This window comes from Phyllostomus hastatus, unplaced genomic scaffold, assembly GCF_019186645.2.
Source record: "Phyllostomus hastatus isolate PE091 unplaced genomic scaffold, TTU_PhHast_1.1 phas_contig_524, whole genome shotgun sequence".
Classification (NCBI taxonomy): domain Eukaryota; kingdom Metazoa; phylum Chordata; class Mammalia; order Chiroptera; family Phyllostomidae; genus Phyllostomus; species Phyllostomus hastatus.
Genome location: NW_025333900.1, coordinates 6896228 through 6915561, shown reverse-complemented (window position 1 = coordinate 6915561; position 19334 = coordinate 6896228). Strand labels below are relative to the sequence as shown.

The following is a 19334-nucleotide window of genomic DNA, read 5'->3' as shown; positions in this document are numbered from 1 at the left end:
CTGAAGACAATACCCATCACTCTTATTTCAACTAGACAAGCCACAACGAAATTTGTATGTCTATTTCTCTGGGTACATGCATGACAAAACATTTGTGAATAAATATGTTTATGAATAAATAACCCACTAACAGGACTTATTGTGCTAGATATCACAATAGGTAGGTTAGTTCCACAATATCCCCTAAACATTATATATATTATTATCTTTACAGATGAAAACCCCTCAGTTAGATCAAGGTCACCTGCCTGGTCAATGGCTGAGTCAGATGTTGAACAGGTTTATCTAATGCCAGTGGTGCTAGTCTTTTTTCCCAGTGGTTCTAGTCTTAATCACCACTTGAAATGTCCTCTTTTATAAATCATATACATGTCTAAACCATTCCCTCGTTTCTCTATTTAGTAAGAATCTCCAAGTTGACATAGTTATGGTCTCCTTGTGCTACGCTACACAGCTAGAGCTAACACTTTCCCTCACAACTGCTTCAGTCAGAGCCCTGCCTGTCAGTGCTGACCAATCATAAATCAGATGCTGGACTTTTATGGGGAAGTGGGACAAAGCTGGTTTGCAGGATGTGAAGCTTTTTTTAGCGTGGGGAGTACCTGCTTCCAAAGCCTCCCATTTTCCGAGCAGCAGAAGAGAAATTCTGTAGCTGAAATGACTCAAGAAATTTGAGGCCATTTCCTATCTCTATGTGCTTCATTCCACTTAAAGTTTTTCTGATATAGTATGAAAACACAACAGAACTAACTACACCCAGTGGACTAAACCCAAAGCTCAGAGGGCATCCAAATATTACCATTTTTAAATTCTTATAATTTTTTTAAATGAATAGAAATGGGGGGAGGAGAAAAAGTCCACATCAAAACAAAGACCACTGAAATGCTAAGGTTAAAAATGGAGAATCCCTGCCTGCCAACTCCTCCTCGTACTATAGCTGTTGGACTGTGTAAGTTGAGTAAGACTCACCCTTGGTTTCCCAGCCCTAATTCTCTTCCACTACATCTGACCCTCGAATAATATGAGTTTGAACTATGCAGGTCCATTTAAAAGTGGATTTTTTAAATAAATGTTTTCTCTTTCTTATGATTTTCTTAATAAAGTTTTCTTTCTACTAGCATTCTCTCCTGTAAAATCACACACATAACATACAAAACATATGCTAATCAACTGTGTTATCCATAAAGCTTGACACGAGGCCACTAGTACGGTTTTAGGGAGTCAGAAGTCAGATGTGAATGTTTGACTATGTGGGAGGTCAGTGTCCCTCACTCCCATGTTGCTCAAGGATCAGCTGTGCTTATAAAGGAAAATAGTGCACGGTGGTCTGCTTAATTCCCCACATCATCCCAAACAGCTCCTAAACAACTAAATCTAGGATCTTTGAATGTGGCACAATTTTCTGGCTTTTTAAGGAAATTAAATCAAACTGTGGTTGGAAAAAGAACTAGCTAAGCATTCTTTTAAAAGTTCAGAACACTCTAAATGATGGGTTTGGACACACAAGAAAAAGAAAGTTTTGTTTTGTTTTAATCCAATTTTAAACTGAATTAGTTGAGGCTGCTGAAAAGATGAACTGTATAATTACAGCAATCTGCACAGATAGTACAGCATAGTAAGGACAGAGACCTAAAACCTTTTCTCTTGCTTTCTCTACTGAATTTGTCTTCCTCTTTAACAACAGAAAAAGAAAACATAAATGTTTTTTAATTTTATTTTATTGATTATGCTATCACAGTTGTCCCATTTCCCCCCTTCATTCCCCTCCACCCTGCACATCCCCTCCCACCCACATTCCCCCTCTTTAGTTCATGTCCATGTGCCATAAGTTCTTCAGCTTCTACATTTCCCATACTATTCTTGCCCTCCCCCTGTCTATTTTCTACCTACCATCTATGTGACTTATTCTCTGTACCTTTTCCCCCTCTCTCCTCCTCCCACTCCCCTGGTGCTAACCCTCCATGTGATACCCATTTCTGTGGTTCTGTTCCTGTTCTAGTTAATTGTTTAGTTTGTTTTTGTTTTTGTTTTAGGTGTGGTTGTTAATAATTGTGAGTTTGGTGTCTTTTTACTACACATGTTTTTTTCTTTATCTTCTTTTCCTAGATAAGTCCCTTTAACATTTCATATAATAAGGCTTGGTGATGATGTACTCCTTTAACTTGACCTTATCTGAGAATCACTTTATCTGCCCTTCCATTCTAAATGAAAGCTTTGCTGGATAGAGCAATCTTGGATGTAGGTCCTTGCCTTTCATGACTTGGAATACTTCTTTTCAGCCCTTTCTTGCCTGTAAGGTCTCTTTTGAGAAAGCAGCTGACAGTCACATGGGAACTCCTTTGCAGGTGATTGTTCCCCTATCTCTCGCTGCTTCTAGAATTCTCTTTCATTTTAATCTTGGGTAGTATAATTATGATGTGCCTTGGTGTGTTCCTCCTTGGGTCCAACTTCTTTGGGACTCTTTGAGCTTCCTGGACTTCCTGAAAGTCTATTTCCCTTGCCAGATTGGGGAAGTTCTCCTTTATTATTTGTTCAAGTAACTTTTCCACTTGTTGCTGTCCCTCTTCTCCTTCTGGTACCCCTATAATTCAGATGTCAGAACGTTTAAAGATGTCCTGGAGGTTCCTAAGCCTCTCCTCACTTTTTTGAATTCTTATTTCTTCATTCTTTTGTCTGATTATTTCTTTCTTCCTTTTGGTCCACACTGTTGATTTGAGTCCTGGTTTCCTTCCCCTCATTGTTGGTTCCTTGTACATTTTCCTTTATTTCACTTAGCATTGCCTTCATTTCTTCATCTAATTTGCGACCAAAATCAACCAATTCTGTGAGCATTGTGATTACCAGTGCTTTGAACTATGCATCTGATAGGTTGACTATCTCTTCGTTGCTTAAAAATATTTGCTGTGGGGCTTTGATCGGTTCTTCCATGTGGACCATTTTTTGGCTTGTCGCACCTGTTACGTATGAGGGGCGGAACCTTAGGTGTTCGCTAGGGCAGGGCAACCCAGTTGCTGGGTTATGACGCTGTCTGTGGGGGAGAGGTCCGAGAGGGAACAATGGTGCTTGCTCAGCTCTCTCTCAGATTTCACTCCCTTCCACCACTTCTTACAAGCAAATTGGGCCTGTCAGGTGCTGATTCCTGGGTGGGTGGGCTGGTGTACATTCTAGGACCCTGTGGGTCTCTCCAATGAACTCTCCTGTGAGGCTGGGAGTCTTTCCCTGCGCCTCAACCCTGCCCCCAGGTGTTTTCAATCGGTGTTTTGAGGCTTTATTTCCCCAAGCTGGGACCCTGGGCCACGTGATCTGTCTTGCTCCTCAGCTTTGCCCGGTTTGTCTGCGCAGGAATGTGGGACTGCCCAGTCAGCCAGTCACTCTGCACGCCTCACTGGGTCTGCCCACTGCCACCCTGCGCCTGGGGTCTGCCAGCCACCACCTGCGCACCTGGGTCTGTCAGCTGCTGCGTTGTGCGCTGGGTCCAAAAGCCACACCTTTTTTTTTTTTTTTTTTGCTGTCACCCCTCTCTGCCAGGGGCCCAACTCCACCCGGCAGCCCAATTCCGCCACTCCTGCCAGTCTAGATGAATGTGTCTAACTCCTTGGTTGTCAGACTTCCATACAGTTCAATTTTCTGTCAGTTCTGCTTGTTTTTTTGTTTCTAAATTTTTGTTGTCCTTAATTTGGTTGTGCGAGGAAGCACAGTGTGTCTACCTATGCCTCCATCTTGGCCGGAAGTCCAGAAAACACAAATGTTATATTGCATGGTTAATGTGGAAAACCTCTTGACATTAAATAAATTGAAAATTGTATTTCTTACAAAATAGTAATTTTACCACTTCTTATAAAATAAGTGTATCCTTTTATGGAGGAGGAGGAGGAATTATTCCTTAAAAAGTTATTAAATGAATTTATTTACATTTAGCCTAGGTTTCAAACATAAATAATCAGGCACCATTTAACAGGGATATATCCTGAGAAATGCATTGCTAGGTGATTTCAGTATTGTGTGAACATCTTAGGATGTATTTACGCAAACCTAAATAGTATAGCCTACTACATGCCCAAGCTATTATCCTAGGCTACAAGATCATACAGTATATTATGGGACAAAACAACATGATATTAAATCAAGCACAAGAGAAGATGATGCCAGCAAGAGACTCAGTAAACACTGATGCTAACACAACACAACACAACACAACACACTGTTTTACAGCAAACTTTTTTAGAAGTAGAAAGAATGCATTATAAAATAATGATAAAAAGTATGGTATAGTAAGCACATAAGCTAGTAACACAGTCACTTATCATCATTATCAAGTAGTATGTACATGACATCACTAGCCAATAAGAATTGATAGCTCCCTTATAATCTTATGAAACCATGGTAGGATATGCAGCCCATCACTGACCAAATCAATAACACTTATGATACAGGTAGCAGTGAGGGGTGATTGCTGCCTTCAGACTCATTCCTATTGGAATGTCCTGATTATTAAAATAATGTGTAAGCAATGACACCTTGTTATTAACCATTTTTAAAAGCATGCTTAATCAAATAACCACTCCCATTTAATTTCTAGAACTGAAGAGAATCTCAAAATTACTGAATATCAGGGAAGGGATACAAAAATCAAATTTACACAAGACAAAAGTCTTTTTATTATGTCACACCAGCAGATCATAGGGCATAACAGAACAAGTTTTAGGAACAAGAAAGGCATGCTGCCATGAGTTTGAACATTAACTTAGAATGTCTCTCCAGTGTTCAACCTAACAAAGATAACAGGAGTATCAAAATACAGTGAGAACATGTATTTTAAAAACTGATTTGTTTAAATGTTTTCATTGAAACTAAAACACAACTAAATAACTTGTTTAACAGATTTCAGAGAGAGCGAAAGCAAGGCAGATCTAGTGACACATATTTAATCACTCAAGGATGGTGACTAAAGCAAAAAGATTAGAGAATTAGGCATTGTCTTTCTCGGAATAAGCAGGGGTTGTGTATTACTGATCTTTTATACCAGGGGTGTCAAACTCATTTTACCAGGAGCCACATGAGCCAGCCTCGAGGTTGCCTTCAAAGGGCCGGATGTAATTTCAATTCCTTAACTGTTAAGGAGTAGTTACATTTATACAGTCCTAAAATTATTTCGGCTCTTTGAGAGCAACCTCAAGGCTGATGTGGACCCTGGTGAAAATGGTTTGACACCCCTGTTTTATACATAGAACTTATCACCCATTTTTGTTTGTGTGTATATGGTACACTGCTTGAGACCACTAAATCCCCTCAATGGAAAGGTGTAAGTTAAACAACACTTTTAAACATTGTTTTTTCTCACATTATATGACTTAAAGGTTGTGAATCCAGTCATCTCAGGCTAATTAGAAGCTATGATTGGAAACTTTAGATTTCTTCATTAAAACCCTAAATAAACTGATTTAAGTTTTAGGCATGTTTCAATAACTAAGAGGTTTTTGGTAAAAAGTTCAGACACTGTTCTACTTGGTCCTGAGTGAAAATATTTTGAATTAATGTATGTATTGGTTATTGCCATTTTTATTAAATTCAAAACATTTCTGGCAAATAAATTTTCAATCTTAAAAAAATATTAAATTGGCCCTGGCTGGCATAGCTCAGTGGATTGAGCGCGGGCTGCGAACCAAAGTGTCACAGGTTCAATTCCCAGTCGGGGTACATGCCTGGGTTTCAGGCCATTGATGTTTCTCTCTCTGTCTCTATCTCCCTCCCTTCCCTCTCTAAAAAGAAATAAATAAAATCTTTTAAAAATATATTAAATTGGTACATGAAACATTAAAGTGCAACATGAAGAACATAGCTCCTTTAAAGACTTGACAATAAATTTTAACTTACTCCTTATACAAACTATGTGCAAAACCAGAGCATTGATAATAACAGCAGCAATGCTGCTGTTCAAATCATAAACAGGCAATATTGTTCCCGCTGGCTTTAAAGAAGGAGAAAGAGCTTAAACAAGGAATTTTCAAGTGCATATAAAATGTGGTAAGGAACTAGAAAAATGGGACATGGAAACACTGAAAGTAGTGAAGGTAATTCACTTACCAGGAAATGATATAAAAATAATCAACTCATTCAATGAAAACAGAATCCAGAATTAGGTCAGCAACACTGAAAACATAACACAGAATTAGGTCAACAGCACAGACCTAGAAACCTCTTTCCTGTCTCCAGACTGTGCCACACTTCAGTCAGTCAGTCCTGGCTACCTTTTCTCCAGTCTATCCAATGTTAGGCTAAGAAAGAACAACACTGAGATGAAAGGAGGCCCCTCCTCCTACAAGAGTGTCAAAGTATGTAAACCCGGGCGGAAGTCTTTAAGAGTCATGGCTGTAAGAGCCTAGAGCTGGAAGTGAACGTGTGAGTACAGCTGAAAAGGACATTAAACTCTCCACAAAGAACTTCTATTTTGCACTACTTGACCCAGGGTCAGCCTTGGAAACTTCATGGCTCCATCTCCAGAAAATCTCCAAAGGAAGGAGGAAAGGAGGCTGCAAAAGACAGCTCTCCCCATTCCCTTTCAAGACTCCAGATGGGCTGGGGCTCTTAGATGTTTTAAATGACAGCTGCTGGGTGGGCCACAAAGGTCCCTGTTAAGATTGGCAAGAGCAAGAATGGCTCCTCTGCCCTTCTCCTCTGGATACCAGGTTTCTCTTGACTCTCTCCGTCTCTCCAGGTACCTGGAGCTGAGGTGATATCCACACCAGATGCCATACATATGCTGCAAAGCTTCAGCCTTACCCTACTCTGCACTCCAACTCTGTAATTCCTATTTGCTTAGTTCAGCTGGGAGTGTGGAGAAGCAGAAGCAAGAACGATCTGATAACATGAACTCACAGTAAAGTGTGAATACTTGACAGGCCTTCTTCCCACCTCAACTCTGCATTCTCTCTCACTCTTAAGTCAATCTCCTAGTCCCTGTATTTTAGGTAAAATGGACAAGGAACCTGGGGACAGGTGAGGGGTGAGAAATTTGTTTTGCTGTTGCCCCATCCATCCCAGCCCTTGGCTAGCCTTCGCAATGGCAAGGAAGCCACTGGGCGACGACTCAGTATTATTGATGAGCAAGAGGGCTGCACCCCTGCTCTGTTCACTCCCATTGCCACCCATGGGGGGAAGCCCAGACCACCTCATGCCATCACCTCTCCAGGCTTCTAGTTTTAACAAAGAAATGAAATTCTAACACGTGCTATGACATGGATGAACCTTGAGCACATTGTGTTCAATGAAAGAAGCCACTTATAAAAGGACAAATACTGTATGGTTCCAATCATATGAAGTACCTAGAATAGGCAAATTCACTGAGGGAGAAACTAGAGTAGAGGTTACCAGGGGCAGGGGAGTGGGGTAAATGGGGAGCTTCTATTTGAAATGATGAAAAATTTCCATAAAACAGTGATACCTCAGAGATATTGCAGCTTTGGTTCCAGACCACCACAATAATGCAATTCATAATCTTTTCAGTGATAGAGGGTCTTGCCTTCAATTTGTAAAAAATGCAACATCTGTGATGCACTAGAGAAATGCAACAAAACAACGTATGCCCATATAGGCCCTGTGAATGTATACTGACGTGCAAACACACTGACAACCCGTCAGTTTTATGTTATGCATATTTAACCACAATTTAAAAACTTCTAAAAACAACAACAACAACAACAACAACAACAACAACAACAAAGGCCCCTGACCAGGGTGGCTCAGTTGGTTAGGCGTCATCCTGCAAAGTGTAAGTCTGCCAGTTCAATTCCCAGTCAGGGCACATGCCTGGGTTGCAGGTTTGGTCCCCAGTCAGGATACATGCAGGAAGCAACTGATCAATGTTTCTCTTTCATATCAATGTTTCTCTTCTTCTTTCTCCCTCCATTCCCCTCTCTCTAAAAATAAATAAATAAAATCTGATTTAAAAAAAAGACAGAAAAGAATTAGCCAAGGGAGACATCTCACACATACTTCCCGCACCCCCACCTCACACATCCCTCACTGAAACCAGCTTTAGTCCTAGCACCTCAGTGTCTTTCTTGCCTGGTTAGGGTTCTACCCAAGGAGGTCTGGCTCCCAGAGCAGACAGAGGGGCTCTGCTGTTCCTAATACTTGGTTTACAGAACAGAGCTGTGGAGTGTGTTTAAGCATTACCTCCTCCTACCTTGCATTTTACCTATTCTCTCAGGAAGTGGACCCCATTCTTGTTCCCCTTGCTCTTTTATGCTACCCCAGAGCCAAACTCCTCAGGGTTGATTAGTTGTGGCCTTGAATCCATAGTCACTGTTTTCAAGTAAGCCTTGATATGATCCAGGTAAGCCCATCCCCACCTTGAGTGGACTGCACCAGACCCTTGGGAGCTGGGTGGATGCATCAAATTATCAAGCTAACTGCTGGGGGTGGAAATACAGCATTTTCCCTCTTTCCTTCTTTACCATGTGCTTTGTAACACAAAGTACCTTTGTATCTTTGTAACACAATAGTTACCCATTCATTAGAAATTATTCACTAACTATTATGCATGCAACTGTATTATACAGGATAATGGTTAAGAGCACATGACTGAAAACAAACTTCTATGCACTAGCACATGACCCTGGGCAGTCTCAACTCCCTGTGCCTCTGTTTCCTCATCCATAAAGTACAGATAACATTCATGCCTATCTCATCGAATCTGGATGAACGTTGATGTGTTACACATAAAAAGTTTAGGAAAAATACCTAACACATACGTTATATGAGTCAGTCTAACACTCTCGACCTTCAGTGCTCAGGGCTGATGTATGATATTTTTTTATTCTCAATGTTTGACACTCTTGTCCCACAAAAGTTAAGCAATGGGGTACCAAGAGGATGACTTTCTTTTTTATTTTATAATTCTACAAGGGGTTTTTTTCAGTTTTTTAGTACATGCTCATCCAACCAAAGTTCTCTACCTCATTAGAATTCTCAAGAAAGATACTGTTTTTAAAAACTATAGAATCTAAAATTGTAAGAAGAGAAATGAGATGAGGGGCAGCTTTTGAAACTCTGGTCCAGCTATTCCTGTGTCCACCCTCTAGACTTCCCAATTATATGAACCCACAAATTCCCTTTTTCACATAGGCTAGTTGGAGTGGAGTTTCACTCCCTCAGTCAACTAAAGGAGTCTTGACTGCTAATCTTGAAAACTATTTCATTAAAAACAATAGTGGAAATATTGATCAGCCATTTGATCTCTCTCTTCCCTCTGTGTTGTTTCTGACATACTTTTAATGAAAAATAATAAAATTAATTTTTAGCTAAATTGTTGGGGACCACCCTGCCTGGTCTCAGGAAGCTGTAACCCCCCATGACTTAGGCTGAGTGAGAGACCTCCAGACCAGAAGCCACTAAGGAGACAAAACTTATTTCCCTGGCATGAATACTGCCTGTTCTGTGCCTGGCCTCCTAAGCTTGATCAGTTAGCCAATGACGGGTAAGATTTCCCACAGAGGGAAATGCCTAAGAAAGGCATGATCATGTGGAGGCTTCTGGGGAGAGACTCAGGGCTGTGGAAATGAAGGGGTGATGGACATCAACCCCTGCCCTTTGGCTTTGTCAAAACCTGAGTCCTTGTTCTTAGATGTGAGAAATCCAAGTCTTCTGGCTGCCTTTGTCTCCTCTGCCTGACTCAGGCCTGTGGAAATAGTGACAGTGCAGTCCAGACCAGAGTTGGTGGACCCCTGGGGTAATCAGGCCTGGGACATAGAATATATAGCAAGATCCTGTGAGATCTGCTTGCTGGAGGATGTTATTAGATTACAATTTGAAGGCAAAGACAGGAAACCAAAACTGCCCTTTTAGCCCTGTTACTCCTTTCAAATGTTAAAACTCTACTCTCTGCCCGGAATCACAGCAGGGATTCTGTCTGCACCTTTGTAAATCACCTAGTTCTTTTGATCTTTTCTGCCACACTGTGAATCCACAAACTAAGTCTGTATTCTCAATAAAAATCTGCTTGGGAATGGAAAACAGGATGCTCTCCACTAGAAAGAGTGGCCATTCCGTTCCTATTTCCCCACAGGACCTGGTTGTCTCTGTGTGTTTTTCTTGTGTTTTGACGAGCATCTGCAGCAGAGATGGATACTGCTGGCTGGTATCCACCACACTAAATGACTGAGGAAATCACTGTACTCCTTAAGTAAGTGAAGATTATCTAAGGAACAACAACAAAACCGGGATTCACTATCTTGAATTCAAGCCAGCCTGTCTATCAAAGACCTCATAAAGCCTTAAAAGAACTGAGAGGTCCATGTCTGACAGGCACTTCTGTCACTCCCCAGCACGACCCTTGTCTTCCCTTGAAAGACATTGAACATTGCACCTTCAGTGAGGTCTTCTGCCGGCTAGCAGCCTGAGCTCCTGAGGTTCCCATGGCACTCCTCTTAGCATTTATGATTTTACCATGGTCTTTGTCTGTTTTACCTGCTAGTCCTTAAAATGCTCGAGGGAAGAAACTTCCACATTCATTTCACCAATTGTAGCACCTGGCACAAACTAGGCCCTCAGTACAGGGTTGATGAATAATAGATGGGTTGAATCTTCCTGACATTGACCTCCGGAGGCTTCCACTTATGGTCTCCTTGCAGACTTGACTAGTTGTGCACCCATCTGGCCAAGTTCCCTGGACTGAGACCCAGCAGATCCCTGCCTTACTTTCCTTTTTCGTTTAGACTCTGTGTCCTTTCCTCCCCTACTCTGCTTGCTGCTCCCAAGACACAGTTCATACATTATGAGTCATGAAGAAATTACCAAGATACGCAAGTTCCCTTTGGGATCTGCTTAATTTTGATTTTAGCATCACAGATGGGGAACCATGAAGTACAGAACGACTTTCAAGATGTAAAACAAGTTATCATCCAAGAGTTACTAACTGTAATGAATGTACACTTGAAGTATGAACATAGAGATACACCTGCAGACACAAGAAATGAAAATACATGCACACAGGCACATACTCACACAGACATGTGTTTATATAAAGACATGCAAATGGTTACTGAAAATCTTACAAATTTAGAAACATGCTAAGAATCACTTTTTTGTGTGTATATAGACAAGAGTTGTACAATTCCACCAACCAAATTATTTTCCTTCCAAAAGAGGTGAATGTTGCTAACATTTTACTTTTCCATGTAAAGCATACATTATTCAACAATATATTTTTATAAGGAAAACTCAGTTGAAAATGTTAGAGCATTCTTCAGGAGTTAAACACCTGTATAGCAACACTATTAAATCAAACACCAGATCGCTAACGAGTCTGGCCCCAATTATATGAGGGCAAATGGGGCTCATAGTTATCTGGGAAATGTTTATCTTGTTCATTTTCCTAACATCAAAAACAGACTAATTAGACTGGATTTTAAGTCTCAAGTGATTTTTGGCCTCTCACTTTTATTCTAGTGTAAATACTAGCCAGAAAGCCAATGAAATGTAAACATTTGACCATCATTTTTGCTTCAAAGGAACTCTGAGGCTGGGCAGCAGTACCTATATGAGTATTTTCTGGCAGTGGACAAAAGCTACTTATTTCTGATGCAGAACAAGCCATTACAAAGAACTTGACAGGAATCACCTACCTCCCCACTCTCGTCTGATCCAGGTGATACAGTGCCCCAGACGTCACAGTGTGAGTTGGAGGTAATTTCTACACATGACACCTATGTGCAAATATAAATTGAAGACTAATCAAAGTTAAGTATAAGACTCAAGATTAGATAATTTTAGACTTAAAAAAAGACTTAGCAGTCATTTAGTTCAACCCCATCATTTTATTAAAAAACATACCCAGAATGATTGTAGAATTGCCCAAAGTCACAGAGGTGGAGATAAAACCACAGGCCCTAGATCAGATGCCAGGTCAAACATTTCCTTCCACTGTTTGTGTTTCCCTAAAGACTAGAGCACTTGCCTTAATAACCCACTCGTACTCGTCAACACTTATGATAAGAACAGTGGATGCCACGTGTATATAAAATAATGTTATTAGGTTCATCTCAAAAAAAGAACAATGCTGTAGTTGTTTTAATTGGCTGTAGAGCACTTCCTCCCTGCCATTCCCCTCAAGAAAAAAACAAAATCTCAGTTAGGGAGGGCAAACTGCAACCCAATATTTAACCTTAAGGCACTCCTGAAGACTTTTTCTTAAAATTTGAAGTTAAACAAAAATAGAATTATCATAACCTTTAGCATGGGGTAATGGTGGAAACACACCAAAACATTTGTACTGAATTTTTTCATAGTCTTAGAATATCAAAATCACCTAATATGTATTTACCTAAGTAAATAAACCATTTACTATTTTATGATTATTTTAAACGTTTATAAACTATTCACTTTAAAACTTGTTAACATCAATTTTATACTGAATGTGTCCTGTAAATTAAAGCAAAATTCTCAAAATTCTTACAGTCTAAAGCGCCCTCTAGCGTCCCTATGTAAAAACTTCTTTTCAGATAAAGTGCCATCCTTTCTAATAATGGCTAGGGTCCCTATCGGGCCCCAGACAGTCCAGGTTTGGGCCTATTGTCCTGCCATCCTGTTTGGTTTAACATTTGCCTTGATATTTTCACTTTAGTGAAGAACTACTATTAATAGTTGTATTAAAATACGCTGGGCCCTGGCTAGTGTGGCTCAGTGGATTGAGTGCCAACCTACAAACCAAAGGGTTGCTGGTTCAATTCCCAGTCAGGGCACATGCCTAGGTTGCAGGCCAGGTCCCCGGTTGGGCATGTGGAAGAGGCAACCACACACTGATGTTTCTCTCCTTCTCTTTCTCCTTCCTTTCCCCTCTCTCTAAAAATAAATAATTTTAAATAAATAAATAAATAAATAAGTGACACTGGGATTGGTTGAGTAGCCCTACACTTTGTATTTCCAAGCTCCCCCCATGCAGTGTTGGTCTCATCCAACACTACATGAAGCACATGAGCAGTGCTATGGACTGAATGTTTGTGTCCCCGTCAACACCTATGTGTTAAAACCCTAATTCCCAGTGAGGTGGTATCTGGAGGTGGTATCTGGAGGTGGGACTTTGGGGAGATAACTAGGCTTAGATGAGGTCATGAAGATGGAATCCTCACAATGGGATTAGTGGCCTCGTGAGAGAAATGAACCAGAGCCGCTGACCCCATAAACACACACCCAGACACACACATGCACATCAAGGAAAGGCCATATGGGGATATAACAAGAAGACAGCCATCTTCAAACCAGGTAGTAAGCTCTCACGAGACACAGAATCTGCCAGCACCTTGATCTTGAAATTCCAGACTCCAGAACTGCAAGAAATGTCTGTTGTTTAAGCCTCCCAGTCTATATTTGGCTACAGCACTCTGAGCTAAGACAAGCAGCAAACACAGATATCACTCTAACGAACGATAACCAGCCATGACCCATTTCTACTTTCCCCAGTCCTTCCCAAATACAATGGAACCAACACTTCCTCTTCAGGACAGCACTGCATTTGCTGAGAGAAGAAAATGCACCCAAATCAGAGCTGCCAGGAACCGCAAACTCCTCCAGCCTCTGGTGGTGCTGAGAACACACGCTGTTGCCCTGTGCCCTGGGACTTACCAGCTCGGCGTGCCATGCCCACGCTCAGGCCTGCAGGATGAATGGAACTGCAAAGGCACAGCTGGTGGGAGAGGTGGGAAATTACGGGTTAGGGTATTCAAAATGTTTTCATGGAAAAGAGGCCAAGAGTGCTGCCTTAAAAGCATATAGAGACCAATCTAGACACTCTTAACATAATGACTTGGTCATTTCTTGCATGATGTACTAGTATACCTACAATAACTATGCTATTATTTGGTGATGCTTTATTTTTTGCAATAAGCTCTTTCAATAACAATGAGCTCAAAAATGGAAGTTTACATTTATTAAAATATTAAGTGCTGCCCTGGCTGGTGTGGCTCAGTGGATTGATGGCCTGAGGACCAAGGGGTTGCTGTAATGTGTACGGTAATGAACACAGAAGAATTTTTATAAACAGTTCCATGTTTCAAATTTTATGTCAGTGTTATCAAAGTTTCACCTAGAAAGATTAATTCCAAAAATGGCTTGATTTTTTTAACTAATTCATGAAATCCAAGCAATGTTTCCAGAAACTTACTCTGTTTAAGATTAAATAGCTAACATTATTGTGAATATTCCCACGAATTTAATTTAAAAGTATTTGTGATAGCATTGTGTAATTTTGGTGGAACACAGTAGCTACAGGGGAAAAAAAACAAAATTTTACTAATTTAAGACATCTAATTTAATGTATTTATTTTTTAATCCTCACCTGAGGATATGTTTTTATGATTTTAGAGAGACAGAGAAAGAAAAACATTGATGAGAGAGAAGGACATCAATTGGTTGCCTCCCGCACATGCCCCAACCAGGGATCAAATTCACAACCTAGGTATGTGCCTTGACCCAGAATCGAACCCAAAACCTTCTGGTGTGCGTGACAATGCTCCAAGCAATTGAGCCACCCAGCCAGGAGTGAGACATCTACCACAAAGTTAAGATATGGATGAATGGGGGTGGGGAGGGACACAAGCATCCAAGAAATTTAATTAATTAATTAATTAAAACAAAATTAAGATATGAAGCAGAAATGTAATTGGAAATGGTTAAAGTGCAAATAAAAGTCATAATTTCACTCAAAGAAATTACATATAACAATTGAAAAAGAAGCTATATTTATCACCCCAAATTTTTAAATTTTGAATATGCCAAATATTAAACTACACAATTTTTGTATAGAGGTTGATGTTGAATTTTAAAAGCAATTAAAATTAAAATTAAACACACACACACACTTCAGTATGGCCACACTAGACTTCTCTCTTCACTGCCCATCATTAATTGGAACTACTTAGTATGTCCTATAAGTGGTACTGAACTTTTTGTAAATGAGTCCTCTATATTTGGGTTGCATTTGTCCAATAGCAGTTAGAAATTTTAATCAAAAATTCAAGGAACACCAAAAAACTTTGGCTTTTGGAGAATTACAATTACTGAAAAACAAAACTTGCAAAAAGAAATACCTAAAACACCCCAACTATAACAACGAGTAAATAAATTAAATAATGAACACTCAAGTCTTGCCCAAGATTTAATACTGAAATTCCATAAATGCTGTTTGGAATATATCCACTTGTGGAGAGAAACATTAGGAGCACTTTTGATTTTGTAGCATCCCAGTTGGGGAAACATCAAAAGAATCACATCTGGAGATAAATTATCTTATGAATTTTGTCCTCTAGAAGTGTGTGTCAAGACAAACTCTGAATGAAGGCAAAAAAACAAACAAACAAAAAAAAAAACCCAGTATCAAGAATTATATTTTAGCTGATTACTTACACATTTTAATACAAAAAAATATTATAATTGAAAATATTCTCTATTTGGCAGAATTCACTCAGTTTTCACTCAGTTCCTGTAGAGAAATTACTTTTCTCAAGTAAAAATATTATGGTTTACAGGAGAGAGTTAATTTTGGGTGTCAATTTCAACTTTATTAACAAAGTACAACTTATAAAACAACTGCGGATATCATGAAAAGATTAAAAATAATGTTCACATTAGGAAAAAAAGGCATTTGCATAAAAATGCCAGTGATGTATATAGAGTGCCAAATACCATTTAATACCATTTTTGGTATTAAAATGCCAAAAATGCCAGTAGAGACAGATATGACTAAAAAGCTGATTATGTAAATACTTAACAAAAATAATCATACTTATTTTTAATATTCAAATAAGATAATATAATGGTTTCATTTTTTATTTTGCTTTAATGTACATGGATTTCTTAAAGACTATCATTTTTAAAATGTTTAAATATAAATACTCTATAGAACTATCCACATAATAAAACTAATTTTTCAGCAAATATATAAAATTTTCAATTATATAACATATAAGTTATATAATATGTATCATTTCAGTACCTCCTTTCCTTTTTGAAAGTGTAACTGGTTTGGACAAACAACTACCATTTATCAAGAGTTTACTATCTATTAGGCACTGTGCTCAAATTGCTTTATCAGTTTAATCTTGACAAATACCCTGAAAGGTAGGAATTATTATCTTCATTTTATCTGATGACAGTTAGTGGCAGAGTGGGGATTTGCATACAGTCACCATGTTCTGCTGCCTCTCTCCCTACATTATAGGGCACACTACTGATCCACCAGAGACAGAATGTGATTCTAGCTAATGACCATGAATTTGGTTGCATCATGACCTCTGACCCTATCACCCACTTGGCCGAGGATAGCTGGCACATTTAGGGGCCAGACTACAGCTGCAAACCCAAACAATTACTTGCCCTCAAAAGAACCTAGGAGTGGACCTCTTCAGGTTGATTTTCCTTGGGACTCTCTATGCTTCCTGAACTATTATGTCTATTTCCTTCACCAAGTAAGGGAGAGGCCTATATCAAGGCACATCATAATTAAAATGCCAAAGGTTAAGGACAAAGAGAGAATCTTAAAAGTAGCAAGAAAAGCAGCTGGTTACCTACAAGGGAGCCCCCATAAGACTATCAGCTAATTTCTCAATAGAAAGTTTGCAGGCCAGAAGGAACTGGCAAGAAATATTCGAAGTGATGACAAGCAAAGACCTACAACCAAAATTATTTTACCCAGCAAAGCTACTTAGAATCAAAAGACAGATAAAAAGCTTCCAAGAGCAGAAAAAGCTACAGGAGTTCATCATCACCAAACCAGTATTACATAAAATGTTACAGGGTCTTCTTTAAGAAAAAGAAGAAAAAACAGATAAAAAATATGAACCATAAAATCGCAATAAATACCTATCTATCAACAACTGAATCTAAGACTCATAGATACAGAGAATATTGTGATGGTTGCCAGAGAGGAGGGGATTGGAGGGATGAGTGAAAAAGGTGAAGGGGTTATGTACAAATTGTAGTTACAGAACAGCCATGGAGATGTAAATTACAGCATAGGGAATATAGTCAATAATATTCTAATAACTATATATGGTGTCAGATGGGTATGAGATTTATCAGGATGATCACTTTGTAAGTTATAAAATGTCTAAACACTGGAATGTACACCAGAACCTAATATAATATTGTATGTCAACTATAATTGAAAAATAAAATATGATTTAAAGAAAAAAGAACTTAGGAGAGTCACACTTACGCCATATCTTTCAAGTCAGGATTAACTTTTGCCTGTGCAATCTCTAGTTCTACAAAATCTTTTATTTTTCATTCATTGGTATCCTATACACCAGGGTGATCCACAATGGGGAGCTCTTACATTAATGTGAATTAAATGGCACAGTAATGTGCCACAATGACTTGGAGTCAATAACGGATTGAATATACAATGGTGGTCCCATAAGACCATATTGAGCTGAAAAAATTCCTATCACCTAGTGACATTGTAACTGTGTAACATCATAGCATTGCCTGTTTACAAATAAATTTATAACAAAAAAAGGAAACAAACCAAGCAAACCACCAGGGACACATGTCTGAAAGAAGTGACACCTTCCCAAGAAGAGCCACAGGCAGGTCCTTCAGGAGGAGTTCCAGAAGAAGGCACTGTCGTCACAGGAGGTGACAGCTCCACGTGTGTTATTGTCCTGAAGACCTTCCAGTGGGACGAGGTGTGGAGGCAGAAGACAGTGATACTGGCCATCCTCACCCTGTCAGCCCCAGGTTAATATGTGTGTTTGTGACTTGGCTTTTTAACAATAAAATTTTTTAAAATGTAATTTAAAAAACAGATGAAAGCTTATAGAATAAAGATACAAGGAAAATATTTTTGTGCCGCTGTAAAATGTGTTTGTGATTTACACTATTATCACAAGAGTCAAAAATTTTTCTAAAACTAAAAACTTCATAAAGTAAAAAAGTTGTAATAAGCTAAAGTTAATTTATTATTGAAGAAAAATATTTCTTTTACAAATTTAGTGTAACCTAAGTGTACAGTGTGTATAAAGTCTACCGTAGTGCACAGTAGTGTCCGAGGCCTTCACACTCACTCACTGTCCCACTGACTCGCCCAGACAGCTTCCAGTCCTGCAGACTTTATGCATGGTAAGTGCCCTATGCAGGTATACCATTTTGATTTTTTAGACCATATTTTCAGTATACCTTTTCTATGTTTAGATAAACAAATACTTTTCATTGTTACAACTGCCTACAGTACTCAGTGCAGTAGCATGCTGTAAAGATTTGTGGACTGGGTGCGGCAGGCTGTACCATATGGCCTGTGTGTGTGATGGGCTATACCATCTAGGTTTGTGTAAGAGCATTCTATCATGTTCAAGTGATGATGAAATCACCTAACGATACTTTTTTTTTTTAGAATATATCCCATTGTTAAGTGGCATGTGACTGTATTTGACCTCAGACCTCACCTTCGCCAAAACTGCAAGTTCTTTATAAGGCCCTGGCTATCCTATAATATAGATGATGGTATGAAAAGCAATAATAAAAGTATAATTATAAGTTTAGCCACTAAACTTAGCACTTGGTCTTCTTTTGCTGTCTTTTTGTTTATCCTCACCCAAGGACATGCTCACTGATTTCAGAGAGAGGGGAAGGGAAAAAGAGAGGGAAAGAAACACTGATGTTAAAGAGAAACATCAATCAGCTGCCTCTCGTATGCACCCCAACTGGGGAGTGAACCCACAACCTGGGCACATGCCCTGATTAGGCATCAAACCCGCAACCCTTCAGTTTATGAGACAACAATCCAACCAATATTCTGCTGTCTTTAAATGTCACTGTTGAGACTGAAAACTCTTAAAATACGATCACATTTAACTTACTTTTCTGATGCATTTATTATATTTTAATTGTTTCAATTATGTTTTCAATGTACAAAACTTTCCCTTTAAAACAATAACAAGGACATTATTTAGTAGACAATTAACAATATGTACTGCCAGAGTATGAAAATCTATAGGCATGCCTCCAAGATCTTGCAGGTTCAGTTCCAGACCACCACAATAAAGCGAGTATCACAATAAAGCAGGTTGTAATCTTTTTGCCAATACAGGGTCTTACCTTCAACTTGTAAAAAACCCAACATCATAAGCACAACAAAATGAGGTATGCATGTCTGAACAAAGTACAGTAGTTCTCCCTTATCTGAAATATTGCTTTCCTTGGTTTCAGTTATCCAAAGTCAACCGCAGTCCAAAAAATATTAAATTTCCCCAACCATGGACATTGTTCACTCCTGACAGTTAATCATCAACACCATAGTGCTCAATGATCCAAGATTACTCAAAGCAATGACCCTCCTTCTG

General features: G+C 39.1%; 1 protein-coding gene across 4 annotated transcripts in view; it reads right to left on the bottom strand.

Annotated features, from left to right (window-relative positions):
- The window catches only part of RNF144B (ring finger protein 144B), a 160109-nt gene that overhangs the window by 105851 nt on the left and 34924 nt on the right, over nt 1-19334 (bottom strand). For 2 of the 4 annotated variants that reach the window (XM_045847114.1, XM_045847116.1), the window contains 2 exons: nt 13621-13681; nt 11625-11705 (listed from right to left, as the gene is read on the bottom strand). The gene's annotated coding sequence lies outside the window, so the exon portion shown is untranslated. The remainder of the gene's footprint in view (nt 1-11624; nt 11706-13620; nt 13682-19334) is intronic. The other 2 variants (XM_045847115.1, XM_045847117.1) reach the window with 1 other exon arrangement.